The sequence below is a fragment of the Anser cygnoides genome, chromosome 1 (assembly GCF_040182565.1).
Source record: "Anser cygnoides isolate HZ-2024a breed goose chromosome 1, Taihu_goose_T2T_genome, whole genome shotgun sequence".
In the NCBI taxonomy this organism is placed as follows: Eukaryota; Metazoa; Chordata; class Aves; order Anseriformes; family Anatidae; genus Anser; species Anser cygnoides.
Window position 1 is genome coordinate 55,042,679 of NC_089873.1, and position 18,447 is coordinate 55,061,125.

At 41.3% G+C, this 18,447-nt stretch overlaps 1 protein-coding gene across 7 annotated transcripts in view; it reads right to left on the minus strand.

The window, feature by feature from the left end:
* The window catches only part of GRAP2 (GRB2 related adaptor protein 2), a 103,998-nt gene that overhangs the window by 20,603 nt on the left and 64,948 nt on the right, over window positions 1–18,447 (minus strand). The window contains exons 1-2 of one of the 7 annotated variants that reach the window (XM_066996081.1): window positions 17,783–17,968; window positions 9,676–9,771 (exon numbers count right to left, since the gene is read on the minus strand). The exons of 2 other annotated variants lie outside the window; for them this stretch is intronic. The gene's annotated coding sequence lies outside the window, so the exon portion shown is untranslated. 4 more of the 7 variants (XM_013180963.2, XM_013180964.3, XM_013180962.3 and 1 more) reach the window with 4 other exon arrangements.

An 18,447-nucleotide genomic window follows, 5' to 3' on the forward strand; every position in this document is an offset into this window, starting at 1 on the left:
GACACCGTTATGGTAGTGTGTTAACCTTTTCACCACACATCACAGCTGTGTCAAAAAAATTCAAAGAAACACCCAGATAATCCTGCCAGAATTAATGGTAACCCTACAGAAAGGGCTGTAGACTCCACATTTTGGCCAACCTCTGTTAGACAACCACATGAACCCCAAGCCAAGCAGACAGATTATTCCGCAACTACCTGCTGCAGACTTCTTACATCATCCTCAGGAGCACCTGCTACTGGCACTAACAGAGAGGGTATGGATGAACACGGCTATGGTATGGTCTGGGAAGACCTGGATTTAAAACATTTGATTCAGATAAGCTTACACCTGGTTTTATGCTTAAGTGAACAATCCAAAATAAATGTGTCTGCAAAGATGTCTGAAAACTGCCTAAGAATAAACTCACACACAAAAGAAAGAGAAAAAAAAAACACAAAACTTTATTCATTTCTTCTTGAGCTGGAGATTTCAAGAGAAAAAACTTCTCCAAAGGCATTTTATCCACTTCAATTTCTATCTGGGAGGCAGGGGAGCTGCCAGAAATAAAATCAAACAGAAGTTAAAAGAAAAAAAAAAAAAGAGAGAAGGAAAAAAAGGGGAAAAAATGTTTTTTCCAATAAAACATAGGAATCAAACATTTTGCCTACTCCAAATTGTTCAGGTTGCTAATATATGAAAGCTTAAGTGGCTATGGTTTGTTTGTCCTCAGTGTAAACTACGTCTCCATGTTCTTAATTAGTTTTCCTCCAAAAGTAACATTGCCAGCAAGGAAAACAGAAGTTGGAGTGTGGAAACAAGGGAGATTTCAATTGCTATATTTTGTTGTAAGTAATAACTCAGCATCTGTGGATTCAGGAGCATCAGGGCTGTAAATCCACATAAAGCTGAATGTTATGAATGGAAGCTGTCTGCTCCTGCCTGATCTCCCATCTATTCCTGTCCCACACTCAGATGTGCTCCACACACAGCAATTCATCCTCCCTCACCACTTTGCTTTCTGCAAGCAGCTGCTCGGGCTGTCCGTAGTGACAGGTCATTAGCGGGCAGTTATTTTTTTCAGGACTGAGTGCACAGGAGTGGCAGCGCTGTAAAAGCTTCTCTGCAGAGCTCCGTGAACTGATCTGGGCAGAGCTGTGTCCCAGCTTGCTGTGCCTCCTGTTAATAAAGATTGTCTCGAAATCTCTGCGCCGTGTTGGTCACCTGCAGTGGTCCTACCTGTTCGCACCATGGGATTTTCAAACAGCTCAGCCAACTCTGCATCACTTGTTGACACACTCACCTATTGCTGTTCTAGCGCTGGACTTGTCACCCTCATAAACCACATTCAGTTAAGCTGCAGTGACTAAAGCCTACTGTGCTTGCACATTTCATACACCTATTTCAAGCAAGGGTGTGAAGCCATTTTTCTTACAGGAATAAGCTCTAACTGTAAGAGTACTGCCCTAATTCTACAGTTGCCTGTGTGTCGGGAGAGCGTACAACTTTAACTGCCTGGTATCATTACTGTAGCACCGCTTACTGCAAGGAGATGTGGCTTTAATCCTGAACAGCAGTGCTATTTTGCTATATGATTCAAGCAACCCTTCCCATCACACTGCTAATTCATCTCCAAAGATACCCCCTACCATTCTGGCTGATGAGCATCTCTGTGCTTCTGAGAGATTTTTCTTTGGGAATATATTGCTGTGATCTTCTAGCTTCATATTCTAAAGACGCACTGCCAAACTTGATGAGATTAAATATTTTCTTCAAATCCCTCCAAACCTGCCAACTCCCTCTTACACGTTCCCCACCCCATAACTCCTGATTACTGCATTACTAGTCTCACTAGGACTTTTTGTATATAATCAGTTAAGTTCTCCACCTTCTGTCTTTGTAGAGTGATTACACTGAGCCATGCTCATGACATCCCAGATCATCATCTTGACAGCAATTACAACATCACAGGAACTGAACTGCCACAGAATTGAATGGATTAGCAGAGGAAGAGGCAGCAGATTACAATGGAGAAAGGGAAGTTTTGACCTCTTTTCTTTACTGCCAAACAATTCCCCTGGGTTTCCATAGATTTCCTTTAACTGCTTCATGGTTGCCCAAGAGTCCAGACAGAAGAAACTGCTTTACAGCTTCTGTGTTGACGACTGCTTTGAGGACACAGAGCCAAAGCATGCCTGTTGGGCTGTGTACTGTTCTGCCTCAGACGTTTTTAACGTGGGGACCATGAACTACTTTTTAAGGTTCTGCAGATCCACCACTGTCAAGGAGGCCTCTGTTCACCAAACAGCAGCTTGTGCCTTCATTGGGAAATCTAGATGAATATGCAAGACCAAAGAAGTTTGGAGTCCACAGGAAAAGATGAACAGAATACGCTCATCATAACAGCATTTTTTCCAAGCCTGCTCTACATTTATCTCACGTAGGAGCTAAAGATGGCCAGTGACTCAGGGCAAGAACCCACGGATCTTGCAGCCTGACTGCTGCTGTGGAGCCTTTCCCCAGCAGGACCAGTCTCTGATCACTGTCAGCACCAAGACAGACCTAAGAAACCTTTCTCCTTACTGCTCTCTTGGGAGCCGACACCACCTCTTTGAGCTTTATGAGTTGGTCTCCACCATCATCTGTGAACTGTACCAACCTACACCTGCCACAAATTTGGCACGTCTGATTTTATAATGAATAGGGCTAACTCTTTTCACAGAGTTCAAATAAAAATAAAAATAAATATAAATATAATAATAATGGTAATAAAAACAACAGCCAAGTGAAGGCAGAGAAGCTGTGCTAGCCCTAGAAAAAAAGAGCCTCGTCCCAGTCTACAATTTGGTCATCATCATCCCTTCTGAATGCTAACAATTAGCAAAGTCCTCCAGGCTGTTGCAGTGGTTCCCTGTGCTTCCCTGAAAGATAAACATGACAAAACTAAGGGAGCCATTTGTCTAGGTCTTTATGACGATAGTTAATTTTGTCATCATGTTACGAGAATTTGAACTACCGGTAAGCTAAGCAGGGGCTGCGTGGCTACCAAGCCAAAATCAACATGGGCTGCATGAGCTGCTGATTTGCTTCTTCGCTGCATGCAAGCAGTACAGGGAGGAAAGAAACAAGAGAAAGAAAGAGAGAAATAACTCTTCTTCAGTGGTTTGAATCCAGTGCTGGAGTGCTCAACAAAACATTCCTTTTCAGGATTTAATTCTCCCTTTGATGAGCACCTAGTGACTCAGTGGGATTTGCTAAGCTTCCATTTGAAGTTAGAGAACAGTATTCTCCCTCTATTTCACCCCCCTCCCTGCGCTACACCCCTTTAATCATGATAAATATACCTAAACATGCTTGATTAAGCCAGACAGAAAATGTGCCCCTAATCTGAACTGATCAGGGCTCTGGAGCTGCCGAAGTGAACCTGCTGTCTCTCTATCAGGCAGAGCGATAAGGGGTCGGTAATGCAGCTCCATTAACTGCTTCCCACAGAATGAATTTTCCCTGACTGCTCCTAAAGAGCCGACACTTGAGGAATGCCACCTGATGGGAAGTTGCTTCGAACGGTCTCTTTCGGCACAATTGTCGAGCAGCTCCTTCTCGAGCCCTCCAGACGAATACCTAAAGTATGAAAAAATGTAGCCACTTCCTTCAATGCTTTTTATTTAAAAAAAAAATCCCCTCATACTTTATCTAACTAACTGCCTCTCAATTTTTCTCATCTTTTCTTGGTAAGCTTCAGTGCTGGCTGATATGTATTTTACTGCAAGTGTGTGGTTATCAGAATAAGAATCACGCTCCCGTTGTGCATGTGCGCATGTATGCGAGGGATCTGCCTTGGTGTACAGGTGGAGCTTGTACTTTGTGGTCTCACAGAACATAAGGCTGCAAGAGGCTACTAAATCAATAGTTTCACCCCGTGCATTTAGTGCATTTGCACTAATACTGGAGGTGCATTAGAGGATAAATGGATGTAGATCAGAACAAGCGCAAGGATGCACACCCCTGAATTTGATCTGCAATCCATATATGTGTACGTACATCTGCTTTTTGCAGGTGTAGCCTGCTATGATCTTTATCTTCTGTGAGGATCTAAGCTTATCAAAAGACTGCAGTACAGAGGGATCAAGGGGGCATCAGACCATGCTTGGGCTCTGTGAAATTCTGGGACTACTCATCCTAAAACTGGTCTGTGGTGTAATTACAAGTACTGTCAAAGCTTCTCTGAATCACACCAGCTGTGAACAGCTGCAGGGAACCATCCTGCTGGCAGCAACAAGTCGGCTGGAGACTTGTTGCTTCTCATACCTCCTGCTGTCCTACTTCAGTCGGTGTCAGAGGTCTGCAAAGCACTATGTGCCAACTATCAGACTTCTCAAATTGATCATACAAGAGACTAGGATGAGGAATGATGCTGTATTTCAGGCACGTTTCCTATCAGGAAGGACTTTCCAAAAGCTGCTTCCAGTGCAAAAGAGTCAGAACAAAATCAAGAATCCGTCAAAATGAGACTAGATTAAATACAACCAGCCTCCACAGACAGTAAAACCCACCTACAATTAGATCCAGATATTCAAAGGTACTTTCCTTCTATTCGGGTATCAAATATGAGTAAAGTATACTCAAGATTCATTAGCTCCAGCTTTGGCAGTCAGAGAGAGATTTGCAAAACATACGGAGCATCCAATGCACTGTTCTGTAAATCTGAGCTCTTGCACTGCAGCTAAGAGCTGAGCTCTGCTGGTGTCCATACTCATATGGTCTGCGTGTGAGTACACACTAGATGTGCACGTGAATGCTAAATTCCCTTTATCCACGCAGGACCCTACATTTCACAACGTGAATCAGAAATACAGAAAAAGAGTGTAAATGCTAAGATAGGAGTAAGTTTGCTCCATGCCTTTGGTTCATTTCCAAAACTGTCCAGAAACTCCTCTCTTTATATATAAATGATGAAGGATACAACAGAAGGCTAACATTTCTTTACATCTGAGCACAGCACAACTTAGAGAGTTCGTTACATTAAGGCATTAATCCAGTCTGGTAAAAATACCTTTTACTCTTTTACTGGACCCTACTATAGAGCAATACATTCGAGTGGGATATGCGAACAAAATGGTATGAAAATCTGCTAGCAAATACAGCTGGGTACATAGTATTACATTTCAAACCAGCTACTGCATGTTTCTTTGATCGTGCCAGCTGATGGAATTTTATGTAAAACGGGAAGAAGAGTGAGATCAGTGAGGAAGCTGCTATTTTCTTTTGTTTGTTTTGTTTTCTTATTTTTGGTTTTGGTAAGACTCATCCTGGCAACACAAACAATCGTGCAAAACTTGCAACTCTACTACTAAAACTGCATTGTGTGCCAATAGTATTTTGCACAAAAGTAGGATTACAGTTAAGTCAGTAAGAAAAAGTAGCATTTCTTTGTCCTTTTAACCATAGAGCTATTTTTGTTCAAAATTGCACCTGTCTGTATAAGCTGTGTTTTTCTACTGAAAAGTTTTTTTCACCATTTTCTTTATATATTTTTCCTCTCCTCTTGTGCTTTTACAAAAGGAAGAAATATAAATGTCGGCTTCAATGTACATTTAGCTACGATAATCTAAACACAAACATAGGAAATCTGATAATTAGGTTCCAAGAGTCCTCTTATCTTGGCCATGTTATATATAATTTCAGCTCACAGCCACATCTGTTCTGAGAAGAATATCTGATAGACTTTTATATAAAGTTTCGTGTTTAAGTAACGACAGAGAAATTGAAACCCTGCTAGAGGTATCTGCCATGTGGCACAGTTAGCACTCTATGGTACCTTCGTTGCATAATGTCACTACTTGCATATTTACATTTTGAGCCTCAGTGCCGCATTAGCTGTTTTTTTTTTCTGCTTAATGGATCTTTATGGCCCAACTTCCATTTAAACACAGCACCCCTTTTACAAGGCTTAAGTGCTACAAAACAGCCTTTCCATAAATTAAAGTCAGCCCGCATGCATCTGCGCTTGGGAATGCTTTTGAAAGGGTTTTAAAAGCAATCAATTACAATAATTCATATGTTTAAAGATGCAACTCCAACAGTCAATCCAATTTTTCTTCTGATTGTAAGGTAAATGTGAGCGCCAGCTTGTTACTATTCCTGGGGTTTGTCTCTGCACGGAAATCGTAGCATTTTAAGTAGAAGTGAGGAACGTATTTCATGCTTGTCTATGCATTTTTTAGTTCACTTGGATTACGATACCTTTGAAATTAAAGTGCAGCAGCAGTTCTTGAATGATTTAATGTGTAGACACTTTTACTCTCAAGTAGGAACAACTTGTCCTTGTTTATCTTAATCCAAAAATAAGTTTTATCAAATTGGAATAGGTTTTCAGCATCTGGAGTAGAAATACCCAGACCACATCCTGATGTAGGAATATCGGTTTCTGAACTGATGTGCAGGCTAAGATGTCATTAAACACGCAAAGTTCCTACAGGCAGAGACGAGACCCCACATCCCACGCTTCCCACTCCTGCAGCATGGGAACTTTCCCAGCAGTGAGACTGATGGGAACCTCACCGGGTAACCCCTGCACACCCTGCACAGCTAATCACAGCCCCGCTCCTCCAGCGAGCGAGCGATCGATCGATTGCAGCTCTGCAGCAGGGAACCGCGCAGCCGCCAGACTGCTCAATAGATTGCATGTGGCAAAAAGGGAACACTGCGCAAAGGGTGTGAATGAGTCATTCGACATTTGAGGTTGACTGAAGTCATTCTGCTACATTTACTTCTAATCTCAATGTGCTATCCACATTTGCATGTTATGCAGGATGGGAAGAAAGAGATTTACATTTTTTTTCTCTATAATACACATGTGGAAAACAGCAGGCTGCATGCATGTGAGAAAGTGGGATTACATGCATGTCTGGGTGAACGCAGCAGCCAGCGAACTGCCTCTTCTGCCCTTGTACGAGAGCAGGCATTCTGCATGCAAGCCTGAACACATCTGAGCAAAAGTATGTTTGAACATTTGTATCTCTAGGGATCTGATTATAAATGAAAGATGTTCATTTGCAGTATGCCTGAACGGAGGAACAGAGGTCCCGCGAGCACACTTCGGGTGATGTGTGTCATGTTTTCCTTGGCAAACACAAATCTGAGCAACTGTGAATGAGCTGGTCTGCGTATACTTGGAGGGAAGGTGCATGTGGGTGACAGGGAGCACCCAGGAGCAGGTATCAGCTGAATCTGGAATTTAGATATTAGTCAAAAATCAGCAGCAATGAACCACCGATTTAGACTACGATGGAAATAATATATGGAAAATTCTTAGTGTGAGCTGGCCTAACATTATGCTCCTTCACTCTTGGTTGTACTTCCAGCTGGAAGCACAAGTTTGCAGAGTATGACTGCTTATAGCTCCCACTGAAGTCTGAGCCATGCATATTTAGCAACTGTAAGTATTACACCATTTTAAAACACATGCTCACCTATGAGGCTTAGGATCCTCAGTTCAAGCCCTTGGGTTTGAAATTCTGGACAAAGACAACGATTTAGCCCTTACTGAAGAAAAAAAAAAAGCTATCACTATGAAGATCCTGGTGAAATACTGCAGAGAAAATGTTTTCAGAAGGTGAAGGAAGCAAACCTAAAAGATGCTTCATGAGACTACTCAAGGTTATGTCACAAAGGAGGATGAAGATGGAGAATCTGGCTGAGATATGGAAGCAGGGGGCCACACTTGAACTAATTCTGGAGGGGTTGTAACATCAGTTGAGTGGGGTAAGCAGGGCACTGGTATCTCACCTCCAACTAAGAGCAGTCAGGTTTGGTTTTGCACAGGGCTAACAATGTATTTGCATCCAAAGCAAGACTTGCAGCATGTCACATAGGTAAAGGGTATTGCCAAGATCTGTGTTATTATAATTAAATTTTTTATTGGTAGTGTCCAAGTTATTGTATTCTTTAAATTAAGATTTCCTTACTGCTTAACGCACTGCAGATCCTCCCTACCCCGGCACCTGCACCTCTATTCTGCAAGTTATTGATACCGCACTCAATTAACCTTGTGAATATGTGCTGGACATTGCCTCTCTCAGATTCAGTCATTCTTGCTCAAAGCCACTGTTTGCATACAAACCACTGAATGGCAGTACTTAAACCTCCAAGTAAAATTGCTTTAATGGAAACAAAAGTGTATATTCATGACATTTGTATTCATATTAAGTCTCATATGTTTCTTTATCTGAAAACCTAAACATTGGGCATAGCCTACACAGATTCTGCCCTATTAAATAGCAAAGTGTATGCAATTTTGATTAAAAAAAAGTTTACAAAAATATACTTTTCTACTTATTTGGGTTTCAACTGCAGGCATATTATTTCAGTTTCAACATATCCACTATGCTTGTATTGGTTTTGTACATCAGATAAAATGGAATGAGCTGGAAACCCAATCTTAATTACTGAGTCCACTCCAAGACACACTTATTGAGGTACAAAAAGTTGCAATAGCCATTGGAAGTGGTGGTGAAATGGGGAGAGAATCTACACAAAAGGACTCAGGTAATCAGGACAGCGGCACAGCATGATCTACGGCAGCTACAAACCAGTTCACAGACACTCTGAAAATCAGCTCTGGTCCCACCAGCTCATGCAATTGTGAGAGCGCAATTGTCTTACCTCAGCTTTGCTCTCAGGCTCAGACATAGGTGTGCAGACTTCTAAAAAAGCCAGCTGTTGCATTCAATGTTTCACTATGGTTTATGAGGAGAGGACAACATGCTATTTCTTCCATAACACAATAAAACATCACAGTCAGTTGTTCCTATAATTATTCTTGCAAACACACTGTGCTGACGGGAGCATTGTCACCTAAGAATCACCTCATGAAAGAGTTGAAAAGAAATTATGATAATAATATCGCCAGTCTATTGCATCGATTGTGGTGTTTCGATGTTATACCTGTTTTCCTTATTCTTTGGACTGTCTTCCCTATACATAATGCAAACTACTTGGAGCAGCAGGCGGTCACAGATGGTATTCTTCCATATGGTGCAACTTAACAAGAACCAATGGGTTGGAACTCTTTAAGGAATCATACAACAATTAGATTAAAAGGGACTTGTGGAGTTCACCCAGTTCAAGGCCCTGCTCATGGCAGGGATAACTTTGAAATAATATGAGATGAGGATGCAACCCAATTTTTCTAGTGACTACTCTAATGCAACACCAGTCTCAATCAGGCAATAAGAAGTAATGTACCTGTGTAGATCAAAGACATACTGAAAATCATGTAGGTACAAAATGTTCATTAAATGATTCAAGTTTTCCTTTCACTACGTACCATAAAAGATTTAAAAAAAAAATTAAAAAAATTTTCATATTGACTTCAGTGCTAGACTCCAATTATCCAGTTGCATATTATCAAAACACACATTAAAATAATCATTACAATTATTATTTCCTGAATTTTGTATGCCTTCCACTTTTACAACATAAGTTTAAACTACATAACTTTAAAAAGATCACTGTTTGTAGATAGAATTCTGAAAAAAAAAAAAAGGCAAAAGAGGAAATAAAGAAATTTCAGAATGAAAAAGTTAAAATTTCTAGATTAGACACAGCAGATAAAAATTACCAGGCTAGACACTGCAAGACCATCTATGTCATGTACCTTATACAGCTTTCAAGAGGTGCTCCTCTTCTACATACCTTAGAAAACCTGCAGAAGACAGTTTTGAGAGCTGTGAAGTGTAGGAACTGTGCAGCTCTCACCCTTCAAGATGCATCATGAATGTGGTAAGGGCTCTGCAGTGGGAAACCAGCCAATGGTGAGAATTACTCATCACAAGACTTAAGCAAGGTCCATGTACTTCTCCAAGACTTATCCCCTCAAAATAGGGATTAGTGTGATTACTTCACTGATGGACTAGATGAATTTTATTCAAACTGAATAAATTAAGAACATTTTCAATACTAAACTTCCGCTTCCATATAAAAAAAAAAACAAAAAACAAAAAACAAAATACCCAAACCCCTCTGCTGACTGCACTTCCATTTTCTGTTCTGTTTTCTACCAGTTTCTTCTACTCATATCTATTTTACTTGCTATCAGATTTAAGAAACTGTAATGTTCAGTTTCATTACTATTGCATATCTTGCGATATTTGATTACAGTACGTTGTCTCTTTAGTCTTGAAGATGAGCTTTGCAGTTTAGCTTGCAGCTTTTCAAAAATTAAGCTATATTTAATAAAATGATTACCTTTGGAACAGAAGCTAATCCCCAAATATCCTGAAAAAGCATTCACTAAATTTTGGCGTACTCTTTCTAGGTTGCTCAGTCTGAAAATGGTTGGACTTCACAGCCGGTCAAAGAAAGAGGTAGGTGCTCAGCCCTTCCCAAGCTGAAGCCAATTATGTGTTGGAGATTGTATAGCAGAAGTTGATGCATTTTTCACCACCCCCTTAGAAAATGTCATGCCAGGCTTGTTTAGACTGAACAGAAGAACATTTCAAAAAGAACATCCTGCTCGAAAGCTAAAAACATTTCATACAAAAAAGTAAAACTAACCATACCAAACAGAAACAGTTCCAAACAGCACTAATTCATTAAGAAAATAACTGCTGTTCACCCCGAGAGACTTCCACCATGTTTCACAAACCAGGAATTAAATTCAGCCTCACTTTGTATTTCTTTCATCCTGATTGGCTTCATCAGAGGGGGATGCAGCAATGCTGGGCAGGGTGCAGGGGCCACACACTGCTGTAGTTTCTCCCTGGTGTGTTTTAAAGGATTACAGCTGCTCCTTTGGCTTCTCTTGCTAGCATTACCCAGCAGTTTAATTAAGAAACCCTATTATGAGCTCTTTTCTTGCCGCAGCCTCACTGAGAATTGTGCTTCTCTGGACACTTCTGGTATGCAGTAGCTGAGCCAGTAAGCCTGAATATTAGAACATGACAACTGTGTCCTTCGACCTCACATTTGCCCCGGAGTGTACCTCCAGTTTGGCTGCCACTTTCTCTGCCTCTGTATCTATCCCTTCACCTAACAATGAAATCCATCCTCTAGTGCTTTTCAGCAGTGCACAGCAGGTTAGGAGCAGAAGCAACAACTGCCCAATTAAAATCAAAATGTCAGATGTGCAGAAGGCAAACTGAAATCTGCCTGGGCTATCAGGGCAAACACCTTCAGACTTATGCAATTAGCCGAAGGACAATTGATGACCACAGGTAATCAAGCTGTGGTGGAGGGTCTCACTTGCACGAAGTGTGTTAGGACAAATCATTCAGCACTGAGGCAGAGGGAAGGGCTCGATTCTCTCTGAGTCACTAACACCATCTCCCGAAGTGCAGAGAGTTTCCTTTGAAATCCCCCCTAAATTACCAGATGAAACCAGAAGGTGCCTAAAAGACTCAAAGCAGTGGTTACAAGTGTACTACCATTCTCAGTGCCTCTGGAGACTGTAGCATACAAAGAAAGGCAAAAGCCATGAAAGCTCTTTAGCTGGCTATGGAGAGGAAAGGAATCCTTCAGCTGAGTGGCACCCCTGTTGATTTACTACAGTGATTCAGTGATAATATAGGTAAAAGCAGGTGTGGGGAGCTTTGAGGTTCTACCAAAGAGATGGAGAGCAAACCAGAAAAAGGAACTCTTATTCAGGAGTTCTAGTGGCCACCAAAGAACTGTCCCCAAGCCACTACCCTGGCAGGACAACACTGAGGGAGCTCCTCACTCAAACAAGCCCTTCATCTTTCCTCCCCTCTACTTTCCACACTTCATTTACCTTTCTCTTTAGACTGGGAGCTTGCTGAAGCCTGGGTCATCTTCTGCTATGACTTTTATGACTTTACCTTCATTGCAAGAACTGTTATTTATTTATTTTTCATCAAGACAGCTATTGTATAAATTATTGGGATTATTACCTTGATGTAGCTGTTGGAGGTACCTTCCAGGCAGGTGTATTGTATTGACCAAAGCTACCCACCCTGCCACCAAATCACCTGTGCTTTCTGCTCCCTGATACTCCACACTGAGGAATAGACCTTGAGTAAACCACTTGAATATTAAGGAATTGCCTATTTTTCACAATGGAGAAATAACCTCTGTCAGTGCAAAGGATATGGTGTCAACAGTGTCTGAAAGTCAGCTAAAGCTCTGCTGTGAAGGAACTAAGTAATAATAGAGCTCAGGGTGCTTAAGGAGCTGACCCTCAGAAGCTCTGGAGATTTAAGAAAGTATTCCTAAACCCATTCTGAAGTTACAGTTATTAATGAACAATTAATGTCTACAGACATCATCCTGTGTTTGCTTCAACCCTGCTTCCCACAGTGACCTTAACAGCCAAGGGTACCAAATCAGAACAGTATTGAAAAATCAAAATAAAACTATGGAGGTACTTGCCATGTCTGTGTACTTACAGCTGAGTTGAGTCTTATATTCAAAATTAAAAGCCAGTGTTTTCTTTAATGTATGAGAAGCATCACATTCACTGAGAATTACAACGCTAACTGTAAGACCACATAATGAATTTTCTGAGAATTTACAAGTAAATCTACTAATTAATTTAAGAACTAAAATTAATTTAAAATATAGATTCTTGAAGAATCTTGACACTTTGGGTTTGATCTTTTATTTATTTCTCTAAACTTGATAATGGATTAATCCAGATCTTCATTCTACTCAAAGATCACAAAAATCTTGCATTGAAAACATTTGAAGGTTTTCCCAAAATTGGTAGCCTTTTTACCCCTATCTTACTTCTTTATCAAAAAATTCCCCTTCAAAAAACCCTGGTGTTTAATTTTTTCCTTCAGGGGATGCTACAGAGGGACTTTTCAAGATACCCGAGCTGCCCACAGCTAGCATGGCCCTTTCGAATTGTTCATCGCTTCATGCCGGGATTGTCTGCAGACGGCAGAGACTCCATCGTCTCTCGTCAGGGACACTTGGCTTCACTTCTGTTGGAGACAGAGGGAAGCAGCTGCTGCTCTTAATGATGAAACTCCAACTGTGCGCAGCGGTATCAGCCCCACTGAGAACTGCCTCGTCGTGATGTCGTGGGAAAGAAAAAATATTTTCTTGAACATCATTTAAAGCTGCTCTGACATCACAAACATTCAGAGGCTTTGATTATTGCATGGGCTCATTACAGCAAAAGGAGAAGATAGCATTAAACCATTTAGGCATGTATTACAGCTGTAATTACTTGGAATACAGGAGATGGAAACATACACTATACCAAATCGCTAGGCAAAGGGTGCCACTGCAGTACATCGCTCCTGCTGAAGGTAATGATATGATTATGACAACACCTATATAATCTTCAGCAATGTAATGTTGCAATTCTATTCATTCCCTTCTCAAAGTATTTAATGACTTCAATGAATTAAGATTCTCCTTCTGTTCAAGACAGGAAAATACGTTGAGACCAGATTCAGTTCTCCTATATTGTAGAGAATCAGGAGAATGTTTTAGTTTGATGGATTGAATCTCAGAGATCTGGTACACTGTCAGGATTACCAAAAAAGGAGGAGCCAAACACATTAGGGTTCAACAAAGGCATTATTAATCTGTTAGCATAATGATAATGCAACTTGAAACTTCACACTGTAAAATAATCGCCCTGTTAGAAAGTATTTGTTCCATCCATGCGAGAGCTCTGCATACCCGGCTGACAGAAGGCCGGGTCACCTTTCTCCAAATCATTATGTTTAAACCACTATTTGGGTAGCACACGGGACGTGATAGATGGATAGTCTGATCTGGTACAGCAAATCCCATGTACAAACAGTCAGACAGAATGCCTCCAGTATCTTATCTTTAGACGCTACACACTTCTGCATGAAAAACAATTATCAGAGCACATTCATGCACCAAGATAATTTTAGAAGTTTGCCCGCATCCTAAGATAATCCCTGTTTAGTTTGCAGGGTTAAGGAGTGTGTCTCCTGTGCCAGAACTCAGCTGTAGCTTGGAGGGGCTGCGACCTAGAAACATGATGTTGTTATTTATGTAGCTAGATTTTAAAAATAAAAGAGAGATGCCAGAGCTCTGAGGGTTGAAGTTTTTACTCTAAGGGTTACTGGCAAATTTGTCACGATGAGATAACAAAAAATAAATAAATTGGGGAACTAGAAAGAAACGTCTAGAGAACACAAGGCATACAGTGCCTCAGGGAAAAGAATGGCATGCAATTATAACCATACACTGCTCCGAAAAGATAAAGCTGCATGTAAAAAAGGTTATAGACTTGGGGAGAGGGAAGAAGGATGGATGTTGGAGCTCCAAGAGAGAGGAAAAAAGGATTTCATCATGTATTGGTGCATACTGCTCATTTAGGCATTCCAGTCATTTTCTTTCATCTCATAATATTTCACAGTATTAACCTATGAACTCAGTGCCAGCATAATGAGGCCCGTCTTAGCAAGCTTATTCCTCAAAGGTTAGTCTCCCATGCTTAGATGTTATTTAAATGGTACTTTAGTGTGGTTCTCTAATCAGCAAAACAATTTAAAAAAATTAAGGCTACAGGAAGAACTCAGACCCTTCCAAGATCACTTTTTTCATTCTCATCTATTTGAAGCTAGCAACAGTATTTACTGTATTTCGGAGACAGTATTCTGGGCTAAAGCCAAAAGAAGAAAAGATGCCCTTCCTCTCACCCAGATTGTGCAGCTAGGTAAGCCTGATATCCCTGGCACAAGAGGGACCAGAGATCAGAAACATCTGAGTAAAGCATCAACCCACTCAAATGGCTATATCATGGGAATCAGTTTGTACCTCGAAACATGAAGGTGATAGTACCTACTACACTTGTTAGCCTAGCTAGTATCACTACCAATTCCACTCATGTTTGCACAAGCCCCTCCCTTTTCCACTCTCTTTTTAAACAGTGCTTATTTGAAATCACATTTAAAATGAGACTGTCACTATAAAACACAGAAAAAAGGCAGCCTTGTCTACTGATTAAGAAAAAAGACCAAGAATCCAGTTTCCAAGCCCAGCTCAGGTAAAGCTTTGCTGTGCACCTCCAGACAACTTACATGACCTCTCTGAACTGTAGGACACATCTATAAAGTACAGTGTAGTCATACACGGAGGTACTGACATGGGCTGCGGTTATGGCTTTTGAGCCATAAAGCTTGATTCTCAGAAGGCCTGTTCATTTTTGCAGGTTGTCAAGTTAGTTAAGCTAGTATGGCTTTAGTACTTCTGATATCTCAACGACTTTACATTCATTTACATAGGTCTGATTATAACTATATAGTAAGAGCATTCATACTGACCCGTCGTAAGGGCAAACAGGTAAAATTCCCATCAATAGCCAAAAATCCGTGCAGACATTAAGAAGAAAGGTTTATACAGGAAAACTAAAGTTGCTGCCGCATAACTCCTGATGGCAATACACTTCATTTGGTGCTGCCCAAAAGTACGAAGAATGGTGGAAAACTTAGCTGAGAAAACTAAGTCTCCTTCAAGGGAGCTGCAAAATACAGATTTTTGAAATACGTCAAGGGATTTATGGATGCCATTTGTGCTGACTGGAACATGGCTTGCAGCCAGCCGTGAGCCTCAGATCAAGTGTGTGACAACCATCATATTCTGCGTAGCATTTTAAGGAACTGAAAGAAGACAGGATAGTTACATTTCTCTTACACTAAAACCAGACTCTGGAGGGAAAGGAGAAAGGTAGAGGAAGATAGGGCCTTATTATATCGTAAAAACGAAAGAAACTAAAACGAGCCCCAAACGCATAGGGATACCAAGTGGTGGTAGAAGTGCTTCATTACTGGTAAAACATAAGGCATTTCTCTAGCCACAGTGGTTGGGCCCTTCTGACTACTTATATCAGAGGCTAAACTTGGCAGCGAGTGTATTTTATGGTGTATATCTTACAGCTCCACTAAGAGGAGAATTTCAAGTGAAAATACTGTTAGGGGAAGAAACATAGTGAAGGGGATGAAGATCATTTTCATTATGTCAGGCAGTAAAAATAAACTAAAAGAGACTGCCTACAGCAGTAGTTCCAGACCTGTGGCTTAATAGCAACCCCTTGCCTGCCAAACTTTCAGATATCGCTTGTGGCCACAGAGAGCTGCTGTCAAGCTGCAAACTGATGGGGAGGGCAAAGTGTAACATTGTATGGAGGGCATTACTTCCTCATGCTGCTGCCCTTGAATCAGCGAAAATGGAGGGCACTGGCATATGGTTGCAAGAGTGGAAGGTAAGAAGTGTGGAAAAAAATATTCTGTATGACTAGGTAAGGGAAGACAAGGTTTGAAGAGAGAAGTGATGTCTTTTATTATAGAGTAATGGCTATAACTTACGAAAACCAGACAGGCTTCCAGACATACTATACCTTCTGCAAACTAATGTGAAAAGGTATATGAGATCAGGACAGACAGCTAAGTTGAGCAGCAGAGCCCTGGTACTCTAGGAACTGTAAAAATTCTGTCTTGTGAAAAGCCAATTTTTGTTTTGCCCTGGAAGATACCTCAGTCGTAACAATTTTAGAAGCTGTGTATGGAGAGGAATAGTAGAGATAAAGCTAATTTCCAAATCCAGACAACAAAATTAAGCCAAGTTTATATGGGTACGTTTCACATTGCCTATCCAACCATCTCCAGGTCACTCTGTTTCCTGCACACAAATGGGAATGACATACAGGGCTATTTTGTGTTTAATCTCTTATCTGGGGAATTACCAAATTTGGATGCAAGAAAGAAACAGAGGTAAATATCACTTGACAGGAAAGGCTGAGGAATTGACTCAGTTTTTTCAAACAAAAGCAGTTTTTTTTTTTTTTTTTCCCTTCACATGTTTTCTTCATATCTTTTCCCCAATTCATTTCACCGTCACATCACAGACAGGGTTCATGACATATTGACAGACCTGGGAGCAGAGGCTAAAGTATGGGCCATGCTAAAACACAAACAGCGGGCAACTCTTCAGGGTTTCTCACCCCAAAGCCCAGCTCTTCCTGCCATACCCATTTACTAGAAACTCAGTTAATACAAAACCTTTCTTCTCCAGACAAGTATGCGACAGCTTCTCCTACCGTTGCTGAAAAGAGTTTACATTATTATTTTTTCTAGAAAAATTTTGTACTAATACGCACTACTAAATAATGTCCTGGACACTGATATCCTTTTGCTCTGAAGTGAACTGCAAGACAGGTCAAGCGGTACAAGCATTCTCCATACACACAAACATACGTGAAACATACAAAGACCATGCCACGCAGCTCTCTAACATGCCATCCTAACAAAACGTCTCATACCAGTGTTGCATATTGCGCTTACAGTCCACCAAAAAGCTTTATAAGAATGTTAAGGAAGCAGTTAAGGAGAAATTACATTCAGACCTTGTCCCTTGAGACCCCAGCACATTTCACAGGAGACATCAAAAAGAGGGTCAGTGATGCCAGATCTGCAGTTGCCAGAAGCATTTTTTCTTTCTAGGCATCTTGCCCCAGTCAGTATGATCACACTGGGTGTCTCGGAGACACAATAGCCTGATCTCTCTCAGGGCAACCTTAAAGTTTCTGGGAAATCTGGATCTCCCTTTGCTTTGTCCTTCTGACTATAAAACAATACAAAAGAAAACATTATTTTCTCCTTCCAAACACATTCCTGATCCCCCATTGACAAACAGAAAAGCTCGATGCAGCTGTGGTGGAAGTGAAAATACACTGAATTCTCAGCCTTGCATGTAAGACCTTCCTTGTTAAACTCTGCAGAGAATGTCATGCTAGTTTAGCCAACACTACTCTTAAAACTTCATAGCAAAAGAAGCAAGGAGTCAAGCAGATCTGTACCTTTGAGGGCTGGTGGTTGCACTCTGCTGTTTCAGGATCTGTGCTGAGACAAAGCGGTGGGGAGCAGTAGGAGTTTCATAACAAGATAACCAACTTGCCTCCTGCCTTCAGTGCCAGTGCTCAGCACGGGTTGAAGCCTGCAGAGCCATTCAGGACACACAGGTCTTCACTGAGGCATCTTCACCTCTCCCTCGCCAAGCACAGCCAATCAAGCCGGCAGGGTGCAAACCGCAAACCACGCAGGAACTCGCAGGCACGGCAGCTTACATAGCCGGGTGTGGGGCTCAGCTTAGTGCGGTTTTATTCTACTGCCAGGGTAACAGCTGCTCGAGAGCAGTTTCTGTGAACGCTACAGCTGTTCGCCACTCCAGCTGCATCTCAAGCGTTGGGGCACCCCATAACTTGCTCAACGCTTGGGTATTTAATGCATATGTCTGGAAAATACCAGACGCTATTGGACACAAGCAGTGATTCACAGGAGCAAGCTACCAAGTGTGTCCTGAAAGATACCCTCCTCTCTAATATAGGGTGATGTGTGGTCATAAACTACCAGCGTTTGAACTTGTGAGGCACCTCTCCTGCCATACATCCCCCTGATGTGGCAGAGTCCGCAGGTCACACAGTGCACCTACACGTGAGAAGATGCATCTCTGTAAGAAAATACA